The sequence below is a fragment of the Corvus kubaryi genome, unplaced genomic scaffold, assembly GCF_017639235.1.
Source record: "Corvus kubaryi isolate FWS band 111438036 unplaced genomic scaffold, C.kubaryi_AGA036_p1.0 37334, whole genome shotgun sequence".
Lineage (NCBI taxonomy): Eukaryota > Metazoa > Chordata > Aves > Passeriformes > Corvidae > Corvus > Corvus kubaryi.
Genome location: NW_024581108.1, coordinates 22725629 through 22741372, shown reverse-complemented (window position 1 = coordinate 22741372; position 15744 = coordinate 22725629). Strand labels below are relative to the sequence as shown.

Here is a 15744-nt window from a genome sequence, read left to right as displayed (position 1 = left end):
CTCCCAAAGAAGCATTTTTTGATGTACAACAGCTTCCAATGCAGGAGACACCTTCTGCCCTTTAGTTTAGTGGTGTGTTACAACACATCACACTGAAAACTGAGGCAGAACACAAAAAAAGAAAACAATCCTTACAGTGAATCTTTACTTTTGTTGGAATCCTTTTCTGGATGTTTATGGCAACCCATAAAGTTGCTGAAACATGCCTGCTGTATTTTTAATTGTCATTTTAAATGCCAAAACCCAGAAGTCCTGCTTGTATTGTATGTGAACACAGTGTCTGCTTATGTTCAAACCCTCAGGCTCTTTAAATAACTCCACTGTACACAGAGAACGTTGTTCATTTTGTTTTTACAATTTTTGCTCATGTAGAAGGAGCTCTAACGTCCTGAGAACATAAATGTATGTTCATAAGCAAGGAGCGAGATCACAGCTGGAACCTACCTGAGCCTTGGATCGCGTTTCGGCAGCGGCACGGGCCGAAAAAGCCGCTTCTTTCTCAGTTTAATTTACAAGAGCCACAAGTGGAACAGCACATAGCAGACTTACTGACGTAAGGCACAGGTGAGTGCACGTTACAGGTCCAGCTCTGTGCCTGATCCACAGGGAATATCAGGCTGTTTCAGCCAGACTTTAGAGCCATTACCGCCGTAGCCCTGGAGGAACCTGGGCTGAACCCTGGTGTGTTAGTAAAGGTGGCAGCTGCCATAACAGACTTCTGTGTAGGTTACAAATTTGGGGCATAAAATGAGGGTCTTTTTATTGATTCCAGTGAGTTTCGTACCAAGCCTCCATTGTTCTGCCCTAAAGAATAAACCATTAGAGAATTTATAAGCTAATTTGTTGGGTTTTTTTCTTTCAAGGATTAAACAGGAGCGGATTGTAATTTCCTTTAAATGCATCTATTATTCATGAGTATTCAGTAAGTTTTATTATGGGCTTAAAAACAACAGCATATATATCTTTATATTCAATTCCAATCTCCTACATGGGCTGTGAAACTCACATTTTATGTTTAGTTGTGATTGACCATGAAAGTCAGAGGGTAATACGTGTTCCCTGAGTAAAGACACAGACAGGTATCTGGCCAATGTTCATTTTTCACATTAGTTTTCTGTAAATAATCTTACATGCAATTTTGCCACTTCCTCTCTGCAGGAATCTCTGGGAGTAGGTTAGCAAACTGTGGCTTGAAGAAGGCTGACACAGAGTATTTATGAACAGAGAGGAAGTAAATTAATTCCAGCATTTGATTCAACATTGGAGAAAAGCTTTTTGCAGTATTTAATCACCCACAGTAACAAGAGGAGGTACAGTCCCTCCTCTAGCCTGGACCTATTACCAGGAAAGGAAAATTGTGCTGAGTTAGGACTAAAAACAAGGGGTCAAAGAAAGAGACACTTCATTTCTCAGTGTCCATCCCATAATGCCAGTCCTGTAACAGCTGCCACTATTTGTAAAACGTGCAGAAGAGGGATAGGTGGAGGAATGAAGCCAACGCACACAAGGTAACACCCTTTTTAAGCAACCACCACTTTCTGCAATGACCTGTACAAGGGTCATTGGGGGTTTTCCTTCCCTTGGACTCCGGGTTTCCTGAGAGGAAGGAGAGTTGAAATACAGGAACCAGTGGCTGCACACCATTTCCAGCAGCACAGGAGACCTTCCTCACTGACAGTGGTTTAGGAACCACATCTGAATCTCCAAACTTCCTGGTGTTCTCCCTTTGAAAGGAGGGAAGACGGGGGAGGAGATGGGTGGAGAGGGTGAAGAGGTGGTTCTCTTCTTTGAAAGGCCCTGCAAACACGGCAAAACTGCTCCCAAACCCTCAAATCTATGAGGAAAAAAGGTTGCGATACAAGTGGGAAATACAAGAAGTTTTAGCTAATAAAACATGCTGGACTAGCACCACACTTCTGCTTAAAAAGCTGTTTATCATAAACAACAGTTACTTACAGTATCACTGTGAGATCGTTAGAGGACTCAGACACTGAAGAGCATCTGGTTCATCTGGGTGAGGCCTGGAAAACAGTGTCACGTATCAGCAAACACCAGCAATCGATGGATTTTTTGTGAGGGCTGTTGGAACAGGAGGAAACGCTCAAACTCACACTGCTGGGCCACTCTGTGATCTAATCCTGGCCAGGGAAAAGAAAATCTGCCCCTCACTACATCTGATAAGAGAAAAACTTCAGTTCCCTAGATAAGAACATCAGTTTGGCTGGGCTGTGTTGCAGATAATTTTTTCTCCTTTCAAAGGGTTAATGGGACCCCAGAGATAATAAATGGATTAAGCAGCTGTGTAGGTGCTCAGGAGATGAATATAGGTTGATTTTTCACAAACTTAACCTATGCAGAGTGAGTCATAATTTGCACCTTGCGTCATACAAAAAATGGATCTTTTAAAAGTCAACCCACTGTGAATGGGCTGTGAGCTCTCCAAAAGCAAGAATCCTGCTCTCCTGCCCACAGGAGGATCAAAACAGCTCTTCTCCCTAGGTTACAGTGTGATGGCAATAACAGGGACCAAACAAACAACTCCATGTTGTGAGTTTGCCACATCGCTCTTAAAAGGTCAAAAGGTTTTGACTGAAACAACAGTTTTTGTTTCATGAAAGATGAATTCTTAATCATAAATGTGTATTAATCTCATTGCTGCTCCTGCTGTGCCTTGCAACGCTGCTTCTTTTCTCAATTATGCCTCGCATCAACTTTTTAATTAATACCTATGCTAGGAAAACCTTGAAAGTTTTGATAAATGACATCTGCTTTTGTGCATTTCAACCGTACACTTCTGTGAGAAGGAAATGGTTCTATTTTGTAGTCAGCCAGGAGAAAGAAAAGCAAGTAGAGAGGAGGTCTACATGTTCACAGGGATCTCAGCACTGAGCAGACAGAATAATCATCTTTTGTTGAATACGAACATAACAAAAAACAAATCCAACAATTGCCTTTTGTTCTGAGCAAGAAAGGCAGGGCTTTAATAGTCTTTAAACGAGATAGAAAATTTCCATCCAAATGGAACCATGGAGTAGGTAGACACATTACAATGTTTTGGAGTTCAGTGATTAAATTTAATACTGTGCCAGGCAGTGATTAGTTGATGAAGGGTGTTCAAAACTAGAATAGAAACAAGGGAAGTGTGGCTCCAGTTTAGCTCTGGGCCTCCCCAGCAGTTTTGTGTTCAGCTTTCTACTTTAATAGCAGTGTCAAACAGAAAAAAATTTGGTTTGATTTATTTCCCTAAGGAAACTCAGTGCAACTGTAAACACATAAAACTTCAGCATTCAGTGTCAGATCCCAGAAAGGACCTGAGGTACCAACCAAAGCACAGACACACATCCTCTTCTTCAGTACTTTTCCACCTTGCTACCTCAATCCCTGCACTCAGAGCCCAGGTACATGTGAATCCTATTAGTAAGCACCGAATTTTCCCAAATCACTGTGCAGGAGACCCCTAATTAAGGCTTCTGAATCCCAGCCTCAGAGCTGGGTGCCTGTGTCCCTTACAGATGTTTGCCTTAGTGCATTAACCCCCCTGGTGAGCCCAGTATGACGCATTGTCCTTAACACTGTACAAAGATGACAAATCCCCCTGGAGAACAGGAGAATAAATCCCTTTTAACTTGGCTGTGACCTCTCCTAAGCCAGCCCAAGCCAGCCCATGAGCACATGGTGTTCTGAGAAGTCACAGCACAACCTGAGCCCAGTGGGTACAGGTAGATCAAATCAACTTCACCAGCAGACTTCACCAGCTTTGCAGAGGATGTGAAAGTTCATCTCCTGGGTTTCTCAAATGGAGAATTACCCCCTAAATTCTGACCAGAGACCTTTGAAGGAATTAAAATTTTCACTTTTTTTTTTTTTCAGTTCTTTTCTTCTTCCTTTCCTGTCACCACCTATTCCTACAGTCCAAGCAAAGGCCATCATCATTCTAATTTGAAGCAAGTCCTCTTACATTAATATCTATTTTGGCCCAGACCTGCTCTTTGCTGCATTAGTATAAATCTTTTGTCTTTTCATGGACTTTCTCCAACTATATTCTGGTCTAAGCAAGATTAGAATCTTATTTTGGTGATAATTTGTAGGGTTATGCTAAAGGTCAGCATCGTGCAGGCCACAGATCTTGGTGAAATCTCATCTATTCCAGGGGGAGAGAATTTACAGTTACAATTTACTATAATAGTAACATGATTTTTTTTTTAAAATGATAACTTGTAGATAATGTTTCAAGCTTCTCCTTGAAATCTTAAAATCCATCCATCAAGTAACAATAATTAATCACCAAACATGTTAAGTATTCAAAAAAAGTGTGGATATGGCACTTGAGGACATGGTTTAGTGGTGAACGGGGTGGTGGTGCTGGGTTGACAGTTGGATTTGATGATCTCAGAGGTCTTTTCCAACCTTAACAACTCCATGATTCTGTGTTATGTGTGTGAAGTTAGTTGCAGCTTTCACTACAAGGAAGTAAAACAAAAAAGTGTAGGAAAAACTGTGTTGGAGTCTATTTAACACTTCAAATGAATGCTTGTGTAAAGCTCCTCTCGGATTCCTCCATCACAGGCAACTTCCCTGACTGCCAGAAGGCCTGGGAGCTTTTCCCATCAATGTGAGAAGCAAGAGATTTGCACCTTAACAAAAATTTCCAACATACTCTTCACGTATTATTTGTGCTCCAGGTGGTGGTAAGACATAAATCCTGGAAGTTCTCTCCACAATGGTCGAATGCCAAGAAATGGAGCAGTTTACTGGAACAGCAGCAGTTTCTGATGTCTTTGCAATGCCAGTTTCAACTAGAAAGGTACAATATTTTATATTCTGAGAAGCTGAGCTAGACCATTCTGGCAAAGAGTCTGTCTGCCTACCAAGGGTGGGGTAGGTATTTACTATCTCTATAATGACTTCCTACTGCAAGTGGGTCAGGTAATTCAAATAACTCGCCAGAACTGCCCTTGGTGGAGTCTGGTGAAGTCTCGCCTGTAAGTAAATAGTCCCTGAGCTGCAGAGGGCACATCCTCTGTCATGTGATGTCTCAGCCGTTTCCTGGCACTGCCCCTCCGACAAATCCTTCACTTGATCTCCCTCCCATTGTAACAGTTTCACCACTGCTGCTGCGGCTGCTGCGCTTTCTGCTGTCAGTGGCCTGCTGTGAACTGGAAAAACACCTGCTGAAAAGACCAGTCAAGTACTTAAATGATACCAGAGGCTCCTCCTTCCTCTGCCTCCATTATGGGCAAGCATCCAGTCTGTCAGTTGTGCTTGCCCAGCTCCAAACCAAATGTTTCAGCATCCGGCCTGCACAAGTCATCAGGTTTAAACAAAAACTGCAGCAGAAGATTAGCTTGTTGCCTGTGATCAGTGCAGTGCTTGGCTTTCCCTCATGCTGAACCTCGATGCCTGATGTTCAAACATGTGGATCATGTTCGTTCTGGCATTTGGAGTGGGGTAAAAGGCACTGTCTGTGTCTGTGGTGAGGTGGGAAATCCCAAATTCGGCAAGCTTGCAGAGGTGCTGCCTTGCACAGTGGTTGAAATGTTAGAAGAGAGGTATGAAGCAGCTCAAATAATAAGAAATAACTACCAGCTCCTACATGGCTCCTTGAGGCACTGTGGATGGAGAAGGATGTGGCAAATTAGGCAAATTAGGGCCAGGAGTTGGACTTTGATGATACTTGTGGGTCCGTTCCAACTCAGGATATTGTGTGATCCTATGAAATCTCCCTTTGCACAAACAGCCTCTCCTGAGAGCTGCTGGGGAAGGACACACAGGTCATTGAAAGAACCTGCAAGCATTCATTATATGCTTGTTTGCCAAAAACACAGTGGCATGGCTTGGTTCACCATAAACATTTTGGGCAATGCTCTTTATATTGTACCAATAACTAAAACCAATCAGCAAAAACAAAAAGATGTTCAAAGACTCTCATGAGCTCTGGGTTAGATGGATGCATTCTGGGGAACAGCTTCATGGATTTTGGCACTGTAGGGTAGCTTTTTAAAACAAAATTTCCAAAAATGAACAAGTTATTTCATAGATGAACTGTGTTGTCATAAAAAGTTTTGCTTGTCTATCTTTCCAAACAAGCACACTCCTGTAAAGAACAAATGAATGTCAACATTATTCCAAAATGTGTTAGAAAATTAATACTGCGCCCGTGTGTCACTTCAAAGTACTCTGTTTTGATCTTGCCAAGGTTATCCCAGTGGCTTTACCCCACAAAACAAGCCACAAACACAGCAGTGAATGAGTCAGGACACAGAGCTGACTCTAAGAGCAGGAGCAATGCCTCTGGAGAGCGCGGCCAGCGGCAGGCATGGAGCAGAGCTAAGGGTGCCGTGCGCAGTAACAGCTGAATGAACAATGACTGGCAGAAAGAGAGAACACTTTGCTGTAAAACTTTTATTTCAAGCTCCTCCACTTCCCGTCAATGCAAAAGGCTCTCTCAGGGTCAGGAACACCCGATCTGATGGACCCAAGTCTGCACTGGGAAGACGTGAGCCACACGATGCACGCCCTGAGCGGGAAGGTGGCCCACAGGCCTCGGCACTTCTGAGCAGGGCTTTGAAAAGAGTTTCCAAGGGCCCTACACAAAAAGTCCTTTCAATAGTGCTCCATAAAACACACCTGAAGAAAGCCCGTTAGCTCCACGCTCTCTGTTTAGCTCAAGTGTTGTTTTTTCACACACAGAAACACGTGTACAGACTTAGTGCACCATACAATGCCCCACTAAAGGCATCAAGTGCTGGTTATAACTCCATCCAAGATCAACAAGGTCTTTTTCCACAAGCAACCCTTTGTGTTTGGGAAGCCTTTGCCCTGAATTTTACTGTCTCCAAGTCAACTAACAGGTGCTCTGCAGTCAAACGTGAGCTATTTAAGTGCAACCTGCATAACAACTTGCCAGGCTGGCAGGCAACCTTAAATAGTAGTTAGGGACTGGAATGGGTAAGTTTTATGCAGACAAACAGAAACACTCCCAACAGGAAAAGAAGGGAGGGGGGGAGGAGGAAAGGAAAATGATATCTTTCTTGGTTTCCATTTAGTTTTCTCTTTAATATGTTGGCATAATATAACCCTCAAAGAAAAGAGCGAGGCTCCCAAAACCAGACACCATGATAATCTGACATTATACAGTGGTTGTTCTTAAAATTTTCCAGTTTTGCTTTGGACAACAACATAATGTGCTGATTGTATATGGGATATTCTCTCCACTTGCACGGGGCACCGATAGCCTTTACTGCTAATACTGGAAGTGTGTTATTTCAGGCAATTTGACTTATATTTTTTTTTCCCTGGAGAAAGCACTTTGGGGTAGGAAAAAGAAAAAGTGAAAAAGCTTTCTTAGCTAGATGCCAGATGTGTCATTTTGCATTGTAAAGCCACACCACAATTTATAAGCCACACAACTGCTCATTTGTGTGCCATTCCCAGATCAGATTTTTTAAGTCTGTTTCTGGGATCAGTGCATTGTAAAGCATGAAATGTGATGTTTATCAAACAAAAGTCATACCCATTTGGGATGCTATACAATTACTCAAAGGTCAAATACACCTCTGCCTAAGTGTTAAGTTTCCAGGCAGTGAGGGAATTGTATCATTCAGGAGATTGTAACATTCCTGTAAGTGCCATCATTTCTGCTACTGGAATGTTTCAGTCTGCATAAAAACAAACGCTTACCTCTTCTCTCTCCTCTTCTTCCCCTACACAGCTACTGGCACTGTGTCTTTTTACATTTAATCATAACTATTGATATTTGTGGGGCATGGGCAGGACAGACACAGAAGAGAGATGTTCCTGGGCACTGCTGGTTGTGAAACAGGAGACACAGGGAGCAAGTCCAACCCATAAACAGCACCTATGGTGTTATAATAACAAAAAATAGATTTACTTTTATTGTGTGGTCTTAACACACATTATACCAGGCCTGGGAACACACAGACACAGGAACAGCCACTCCAGTGAGAGTCAGGAGAGCTTCAACTACTGCCTAAAAACCCACAAAGCATTGTGGATGCAGCTGGAAGACAGACAGCACCTTCCCATGGGCAGTGGGACGTTTACTGGGATATACAGATCTCTGCATGTGAACTGGCTCTGCTTGCAGCAAAAAAAGGCATCTCTTGTGCACAACTGGCTGGAACTCGATGGCACAGGGAGGGCAGATGAGATCACTTCACCTGGCCTGGCCTGCCAGACAGCCCCAGCTCAGCTGGTGCAGTTTTGCTCTTTGAACACTTGCTCAGTATCAGTTGTGGAACAGTTTATCAGCGTGGGCTGCTTCCGTAGATACAGTCGTGACCCCTAAGAGTAGAAAAACTTGTTTTGTTGTAGTGGAGGGATTTTCCTGAACTAGGTTAAATAATATTTATTGAACTAAAGTCCACAGTTGCTGGAGCTGCTCTGGATTGACATGAGCATGGCTGAGATCTTTCATCTTTTCTTTCATCTGCTACAATGCAGAAAATCACTGTCTGTTCATTTTTGTATTCCTTCAACCTTCAGACCAGAAACTCAGAACTGGCTTTCTGGATCCCTTGATCTGTCAGACAGAGAAATCTGACAATTCCTCAAACCACAGGAAACTTAAAAATAGCACTTGTTCCAGCACAGCTAGACAGTGTTGTTCTTGAAATCTGGGTTAGAAAATACTTACAGGGTCTCTGAAAGAGAGAAGCCTGAAGCAGAATGTCTCTATTACTGCATTCCTTTATTTAAACAATTAACCCTGTGAACAGAAGAGCTACTGAAGCTGGATTTGCTACCGATTTTTTTCCTTTAGACTAATTCCTACATGGATTCCCCACTGTCTAGTAAGTGTTTTTTCTCTACTCCAATAGAGGGGGGAGAGGGGGAAGCACAAGAAAGGGAGACAGCTTGGGCCTCTGCACTGTATTCAACTTTTTATTTTCACTAAACACCTGGGACTTTATTTTCAAGACCTCTACCCTTAATTGGAAGAACAGGTTGAAAAGTTACTGGAGGAGAGATCCAGACATTTCTTTATCCTCTCTGCCCTGCAAGTTTTATCATCTAGGGAAGCAGGTGCTGGTGACAGTTGTGCAGGAACTCACCAGAGTATTCTACAAGGAACTTGTTAGGATTTCTTTTGGGAAAGTAGGACACAGGCCTCACCTGGCACTAATCAATAGCCTCTACTGAATGCAGCAATTCTGTATTTATTTACCCTTCACCCTCACACTTCAGAGGGGCAACCATGCTGTTTCCGCTGGAGGAGATGACTCTCAGACTGATCTGAATTCAATTAACAGCTCCAGATTTGAACTCAGATGGATGCGACTACGAAGTGCTCCTCCCTGCTAAACATGCCCACTGAAGGGTTTTATTAGCCCACACAGCAACTCCTTCCTCCCTACTGGAGCACACGTGGATTTAGGGATCTCCCTGGCCAGCAAAAAAAAACCACTCCCTGTTGGTACAGACTAACCAAACAATGAAAGTAGAGCAATAGTTGTGTCACCTTAATCCAGTGCAGGGACCTACAATTACTTAATATGCATTTGCCTATTTTAAGCAGTCCCTCAGTATGGTACACTTCTTCTCTTGCCCCTTTTTACACACCGGTTGCAATATTTGAATGACTTCCCCTGCATTTTCAATTACAATCTGCTTGTGAAAGCCTACAGTGTCTTGTTCATAATCCTTTTTAAGTACAGACTATCAACAAGGTCTGTAAGTGTCCAGACAGGAGCTACCCAGAGTGAAGAGGTTATGATTTGCAAATGATATTTCTTTTCCAGGTGGATCAGTATGTGTTTGGGAAAAAGTCTGCTATCTTTTGGGAATGTTTCCAGTTAACTCCACACTAACCACATTTGACTTGCTTGGTTCTGCTTCAAGAACTGAAAGTAGCTTGGCTCCAGCATTAAATAACCGAGCAGGAAATAGCAGAAGGTTTACCATATACAGGCTGGCCAGGGGTGGAGCAACAGATTGAACTAAAAATACAGCAAAGATTGGTTTAGGGACATTCAGATTGGTTCCAATTCAATTAGGAGATATACAAGCTCCCAGTGCTGGTGATTAAGTTATCTTCATTGAAAACACATTGACATATTCAAGTGTCACCATGCTTCAAAAAGGGAAGTGTGGAGACATAAAAGCTTAATGTCCTAAAATGAGGATCTGGTCAAAAAATGCTTTCTGCACTTTGTCAGCCTGTCCCCAGGCCCTGCAGCAGGCAGGGTGCTTCCTCTGCCCCATCCCACACACAAGTAAAAGCATTGGAGGAAACTTTTAGCTGCAGCAGAAAATTCACTAATAGTGCTAATCTCGTAAGTTTAATCATGGGTGGGGATGGTGTTGATTTTGAAACCACAGGAAAGATAGGAATAGCTTCAACACTCAGATGAAAATGGGCAAGCAAAATACAGTGCTGCAAATTCAATATAAATATACAATATAATACAAATATAAATTTTGAGGAAAATTTTGGCAAGGCAGTAGTTGTAAAGTCCCAAGTCTTTAGAAGCAGGGACTTTAGTACCAAAATATCCTTACAATCAATATTTAAAATCCTTCAGACTACTGTCCCGTCTTTTAATTAACTTGCTAGAAAGGTGAAATAAAAGAGTTTATGCCCTCATTTACCTCTGATGAACACTGAGGTAGCATCAGTGCAATCAATGAACCAAGGCAAAACCAGCAGAAATGAAACCCAGTTTCACACTTGGGTAGCAAACTCCAGGTTTGTCCCGATATTATTCTTTCAACACCAAATATTTTACTGTCTCCCAATCACATTCTGGACAAATGAATCCTACTCCAGATCTTAACTGGACTGCAAAAATAAAACCTCGACAGCTCATTTATTGATACAGTGAAATATCCAAACAAGTAATTTTATTGCTATGAAGGAAAATATAACAGCTGGAAAAATAAACCTCCAGCTGTCATTGAGAGTTTGGCTACACAGACAAAAAAACGTGAAATGGCTGAAACAAATAGAAAAAGCCCTTCCCAAGGAATGCTGAGAATCAGAGCCCCAGTTGCTCTGATTCCTGGCAGATCCATGTGGCTGTTGGGTTTGATGGATGAAGAGATACGAAGTCAGGTGGGAAAGTGCCCCCCTGAAAGTAAATCCACATTGTATCTAATCCACTAGGGAGGAAAACTGTGGGAAAAAAATATTGTTGGCAGAGTCTGAGGCAGGAAAGCTGCCACACTATTCTGCTGTACCTTGGAGGAAAACAGGAGCCCAGATGTTAACACAGGGTCTCCCTGGCCTGGAAAAAGACAAGGCAAAGAATACCTATCCAAGAAAGTTACTCCTACCATTATCAGTCTTCCCAGTTCTATTTAAAGAAAGCAAAAGGGCCAAGAGAAGAAGCTGTTTTGCAGCTCTGCACAAACACCCGCAGATAAGGGTGGTACCAGGTGTCAGCTTGCCCTGCAAAGTCACTGAAATGTCAAGGATTGTTTTTCCTCTACTCCCTTTCTCTTTCCTCCGACTGGGAACTGCCAATGTTTATTTAAAAGATATCCCTCGTATTTGGCAAGAATGCCAGCGGGGCAGACGTTAATGGATTATTCTTTGGGGCTGGCAGCCTGCCAAGGTGATAAGGATAGCCTGCCTGCCCCAAGGCCCAGAGCCGTGCCATTAACAGGGGAGGCAGCAACGAGATCGCCCGGCCAGATGCTCTGCTCTACTGAGCGCAGCAGACTTTAAAAGCTGCCTCCAACTTACATTTGATCTGACCTATAAAAATAATTAAATAAGTAAAGAGGCAGACACGGGCTATAGAGGGGCACTGATCCATCAGCAAGGCCCAGGTCTGGTGCTTCTCTTTGGCAGCGGCGTGGAGAATTTGCTCAAACCACCGTGAAGTCCCTGCGAGTGTTTCTGTTCCCTCCTCTGCCCTTGAACTAGATCTCAACCTGGGAGCCCTGAACTTGCCCGCTAAAAGCAGCACAAGTGAGGGACCTCATTGTACTGCTGCAGCTCAGCAGTGGAATGACAACAAAAGCAGACCTCGCTTGAGCTCTGCTCGGGAGAGGAGGAGCCTGGCTTTGTGCAGCGATCCCCACAGTAACACGCTTAATGCCAGTACCCCCTGAGAAGGCGAGCCCGAAGGAATGTGATATTCTGTGTCTTGAGATATATTTAGATTAACATTGTTTACTATTAATCTTCTCTGCAAAGCCCTTTCTTTCCCAACAGACAAAAAAAGCCCAGGATCGCTCCACCCCTATTATCGTGTGTTTTTTGGAAGACAACCTTTTCCGTGGCCCATCAGACAGCACAGACTATAATTAAGGTGCTTATAATACAATTTAGTAAAAGCAAGAGCTGGGGCACAGTAGCATTTACTGCTGTGATTGAAAGCCTTAAAGGTTCTGTGGAATTGACCAAGTAGTAATTTTATCTGTTTGGAGCTGGCAAAAAAAAGAAACTTTGTGCTCGTTTGAGAAACTGGGCTGCCACTAATGAAGTCAGAGCAAATAGAGCTGCTTTCCTGCTTCTCATGAATGCAAACAATGAAGGATTACTCCAGACAGGTGTTCCCTTAAAAAAGAAAGTATGCATAAAAATTTAGCTACATTTTTTTTCCTCTGGATTTCTTTTTTTCTCACTTTAAACGGGAAAAAAGAAATCCCCAGGGTCACATACTGTTACCTCAGGAAGGTACCACAGCCCACCTTTGCTGGTGACCTCTCCTGGTTCCAATGTGGCCCACATTAAAATAAGGTTCAGGACATGGTGACACCCTCATGAAGAGCTGTAAGTCATTCCATTCCAAGAGTGATGGCTGATACTTCCAAAAGAAATTCAGTGCGGAAATAAAAATAAGTTTCTTTACTTCTGACATTTCATTGTGCCTTTGCACAGCCACTCCTGAGGTTTTTAAAGAGGATTGTTCTTTGAAACAGGATTCCAGCAGCAGCACAAAATTCAGACATCTGGAGCTTTAGAGCCACCTCAGTCTCAAGGCCATCGTAAGAGGAGTCAAGAGAGAACTACACAAGTCCAGAAAGAACTAATCCAACAGCGACCTGAGGTCTGGAAGTTGGTCTGACTTTTCTGTTCTTTCCTTACTCTGATAGTAAGGCAGAAATTTCAGTTCTTGCCCTGAAACTTTATTGGGTTGCCAACAGTGAAAGTTATTGAATTCTTGGATGTAGCTTTGTATTAGCATCAATTCTCGTGGTGGTTATTTAATGTGGAGGTTGTTTGGTATCGAAGTGCCTTGGACTCACAGCCATGAATTACTGGAGCTTAAGAAAGGCAAGTCACCCATGGATGTAGTGAAAGGTAAGTCACCCATGGATGCAGTGAAGCTTAAGTCACCCATGGATGTAGTGCACAGAGTCTCCAGGTTGTGATGGCACAGGCAAAGCAGTCTGGAGAAAAAAGGAGCACTTCTGCAAAGTGGGATACACAACTTGGGCCTGTAAACACCAGTTATTATTGTTTCTTTATCTCTCACCAGGAGACAAAGGTTCTCAGCAGCAGTTTTACCACAACAAATAGCAATCTGATTCCATGGTATGACAGCTTATTCCTAGCACTAGGAGTGGGTGCACCAAGGCAGGACAGATGGAGGCTGTGCCACAATCAACATTCAGTGGGGTGTCTGTCCTCACCCACTCATCTGCCTGCTCATTCCTCCGACAGCTCTGGGACTGCTCTGACCCCACCCGTGAGCTGTTTCTTTCCTGCTGCCTCCTAAGTTGTTTTCCAAGAGCTTTCTTGCTGCCCACATGTGTCCCCTCCTCCTCTTGGACGCTACATTTTCTACAGAAGCAACAGATTGCAGAGATGTTATCCTTTTGATCTAATGAGAGAGAAACTCCTACAGCAATGATGTGCATGCACTTCTTTCCTCATTATTTAGCAAGGGGACTTGGATGTACACATCTCTCCCAGGATCCTACTTTTTCTGTGGGTCCTACCTTTACTGCCCCTGCTCTCTCAGCTTAACAAGCTTTTCTCTCCCCAGCTCTACATCTGCATCATTTCTGCTGCTTCTCGCCGTGCAGCCCTGAGAGCCCCCGCACTTTCCCTGCCCTCCCTGTCTCCTGCTGCTGCTGTTCTCCAAGGGAAAACCTTTCACACACAGCGAGGGCAGCAACGATCTCAGTCTCACTCCACAGATGCTTACTAAATCCTTAATCATCGTGTGTTTGTCCACGGCTGGAGTACAACACAGGGTTTCTGATTTCAGACACAAAAGCCTGGTTTTCAGTCAGGCAGGATGGACTCCAGGGTCACTGCTGAAACACCACCAGCACTGCTCCATTTTCTCTGCTATCCCAGTTCTGATGAGCTCTTTGTGGTTGAGCTTTATTTTACAGGGATATCAGGTTTCTTTCTCATTTTTGCTCACAATCATTTCATTTCTGAATCATGGATTCCAGGATGGATTTTAAAACTGGCAATGATCGTTGCACTGATACTGTTCTAAGATCTCAAAAACTATAATCTCACACAAACAAATGTAGCCTTTAAAGTCATCTGGGGAAGAGAAGAAATGGTTATACTCATATTACTACAGGCAGTGAGGCTCTCACAAACCTGTGTGTTGGTGGTAAAGAGAACCCAGCTCCAAAACGTGCTCCCCAAATTGTTTTCTAAATCCCCTGGAGCACCAGCTAACAAATCCATGTTTCTGTGCTCTGGTTAATCTCAGAAGAAAACAGCACTGCTTAGCACAAAGCCAAACTCTCACTGACTGAAGGAAGTATAAAAGTGCATTTTCTTAGTAATTAGAATTGTACCTATTAAAGGGCACTTACTGCAAAGGACAACTCTTTGCTTCTCATTCCCTTCAAAACCATAACAAACCTCAGGATTATCAGTTTCTTTTTAGACAATTTTCCTTTACATGCCTCACCTTCTTTCTAAGCACTTTACTGGATTGCTTACATTTCTCTGTAAATTCCACCTGCCTCCCAAAGTCTCCTGCCTGCTGCTGCCACAGCACTGGTGGGCTCCCCCTGCCACTGGTACTGACTGGCACAAAGTGCTCCAGCTCCCAGGGCTGCAGTTTGAACCCCATAAAACAGCTCCTTCCCTTCTGGAGCCTTGAAGGTCTGTGGAGGTCATTTAGAGACCAACCAGCAGCTGCTGCTGATATGGGGGAGGAGGTTGCCCAGACTGAGGATCGTGGCTTTAAGGGAGCACCACACGTGGGATTCTTATCTGAGGATAAAGCATCTCTCCATCACTGCCAAATCTGTCCGAGGATGTGGACACACTACACAGACCTGTGCACGTACACACCTGTATTCTGTTCAAACTCCAGAGTGCCCATGTTTTTTCTGGTGTTAAAGTGTCTCTTTGGTCAGAGCAAGGCAGGACTGTGAACACCCCTTCTGAACATCCTCCCTGGGAGCCCAACCATGCCCCAAAACTGCTCCCATGCTCTCCATTAAAGTGGAAAGAAAAAAGAGCACAGCTCCTGCAGCTCAGTTAGGTCAAATACAAGGTTTCATTTGCCCGTTTGCCTCATTTTGCTGTCATCCTGAAGGGAAAAATAGGGGGTGGGAAGGCACCAGGAGAGAAAAGCATCATAAATCATTCACTGTATTAGCAGGAGGCTGGGTCGGCAAGCCTTGCTCATTAAGCTACCTTAAATTTCATCCAACCTGCTTATCCCCCAGCTGCAGGAATAACAGACCACTTGAAAGGTAATATTTTTGCTATTAGTGAAGAAAGGAAAAAATGTGATCTTTGCTGTAGCATGGGAATAATTTTTCCAGAGCTACACAGAATGAGCCTGA

The 15744-nt window shown here is 43.4% G+C and overlaps 1 protein-coding gene across 4 annotated transcripts in view; it reads right to left on the bottom strand.

The window, feature by feature from the left end:
* The window catches only part of FGGY (FGGY carbohydrate kinase domain containing), a 282932-nt gene that overhangs the window by 203764 nt on the left and 63424 nt on the right, over positions 1–15744 (bottom strand). For 2 of the 4 annotated variants that reach the window (XM_042030819.1, XM_042030825.1), the window contains exon 4: positions 1957–2021. The exons of the other annotated variants lie outside the window; for them this stretch is intronic. The gene's annotated coding sequence lies outside the window, so the exon portion shown is untranslated. The remainder of the gene's footprint in view (positions 1–1956; positions 2022–15744) is intronic. 4 annotated transcript variants of the gene reach the window in all.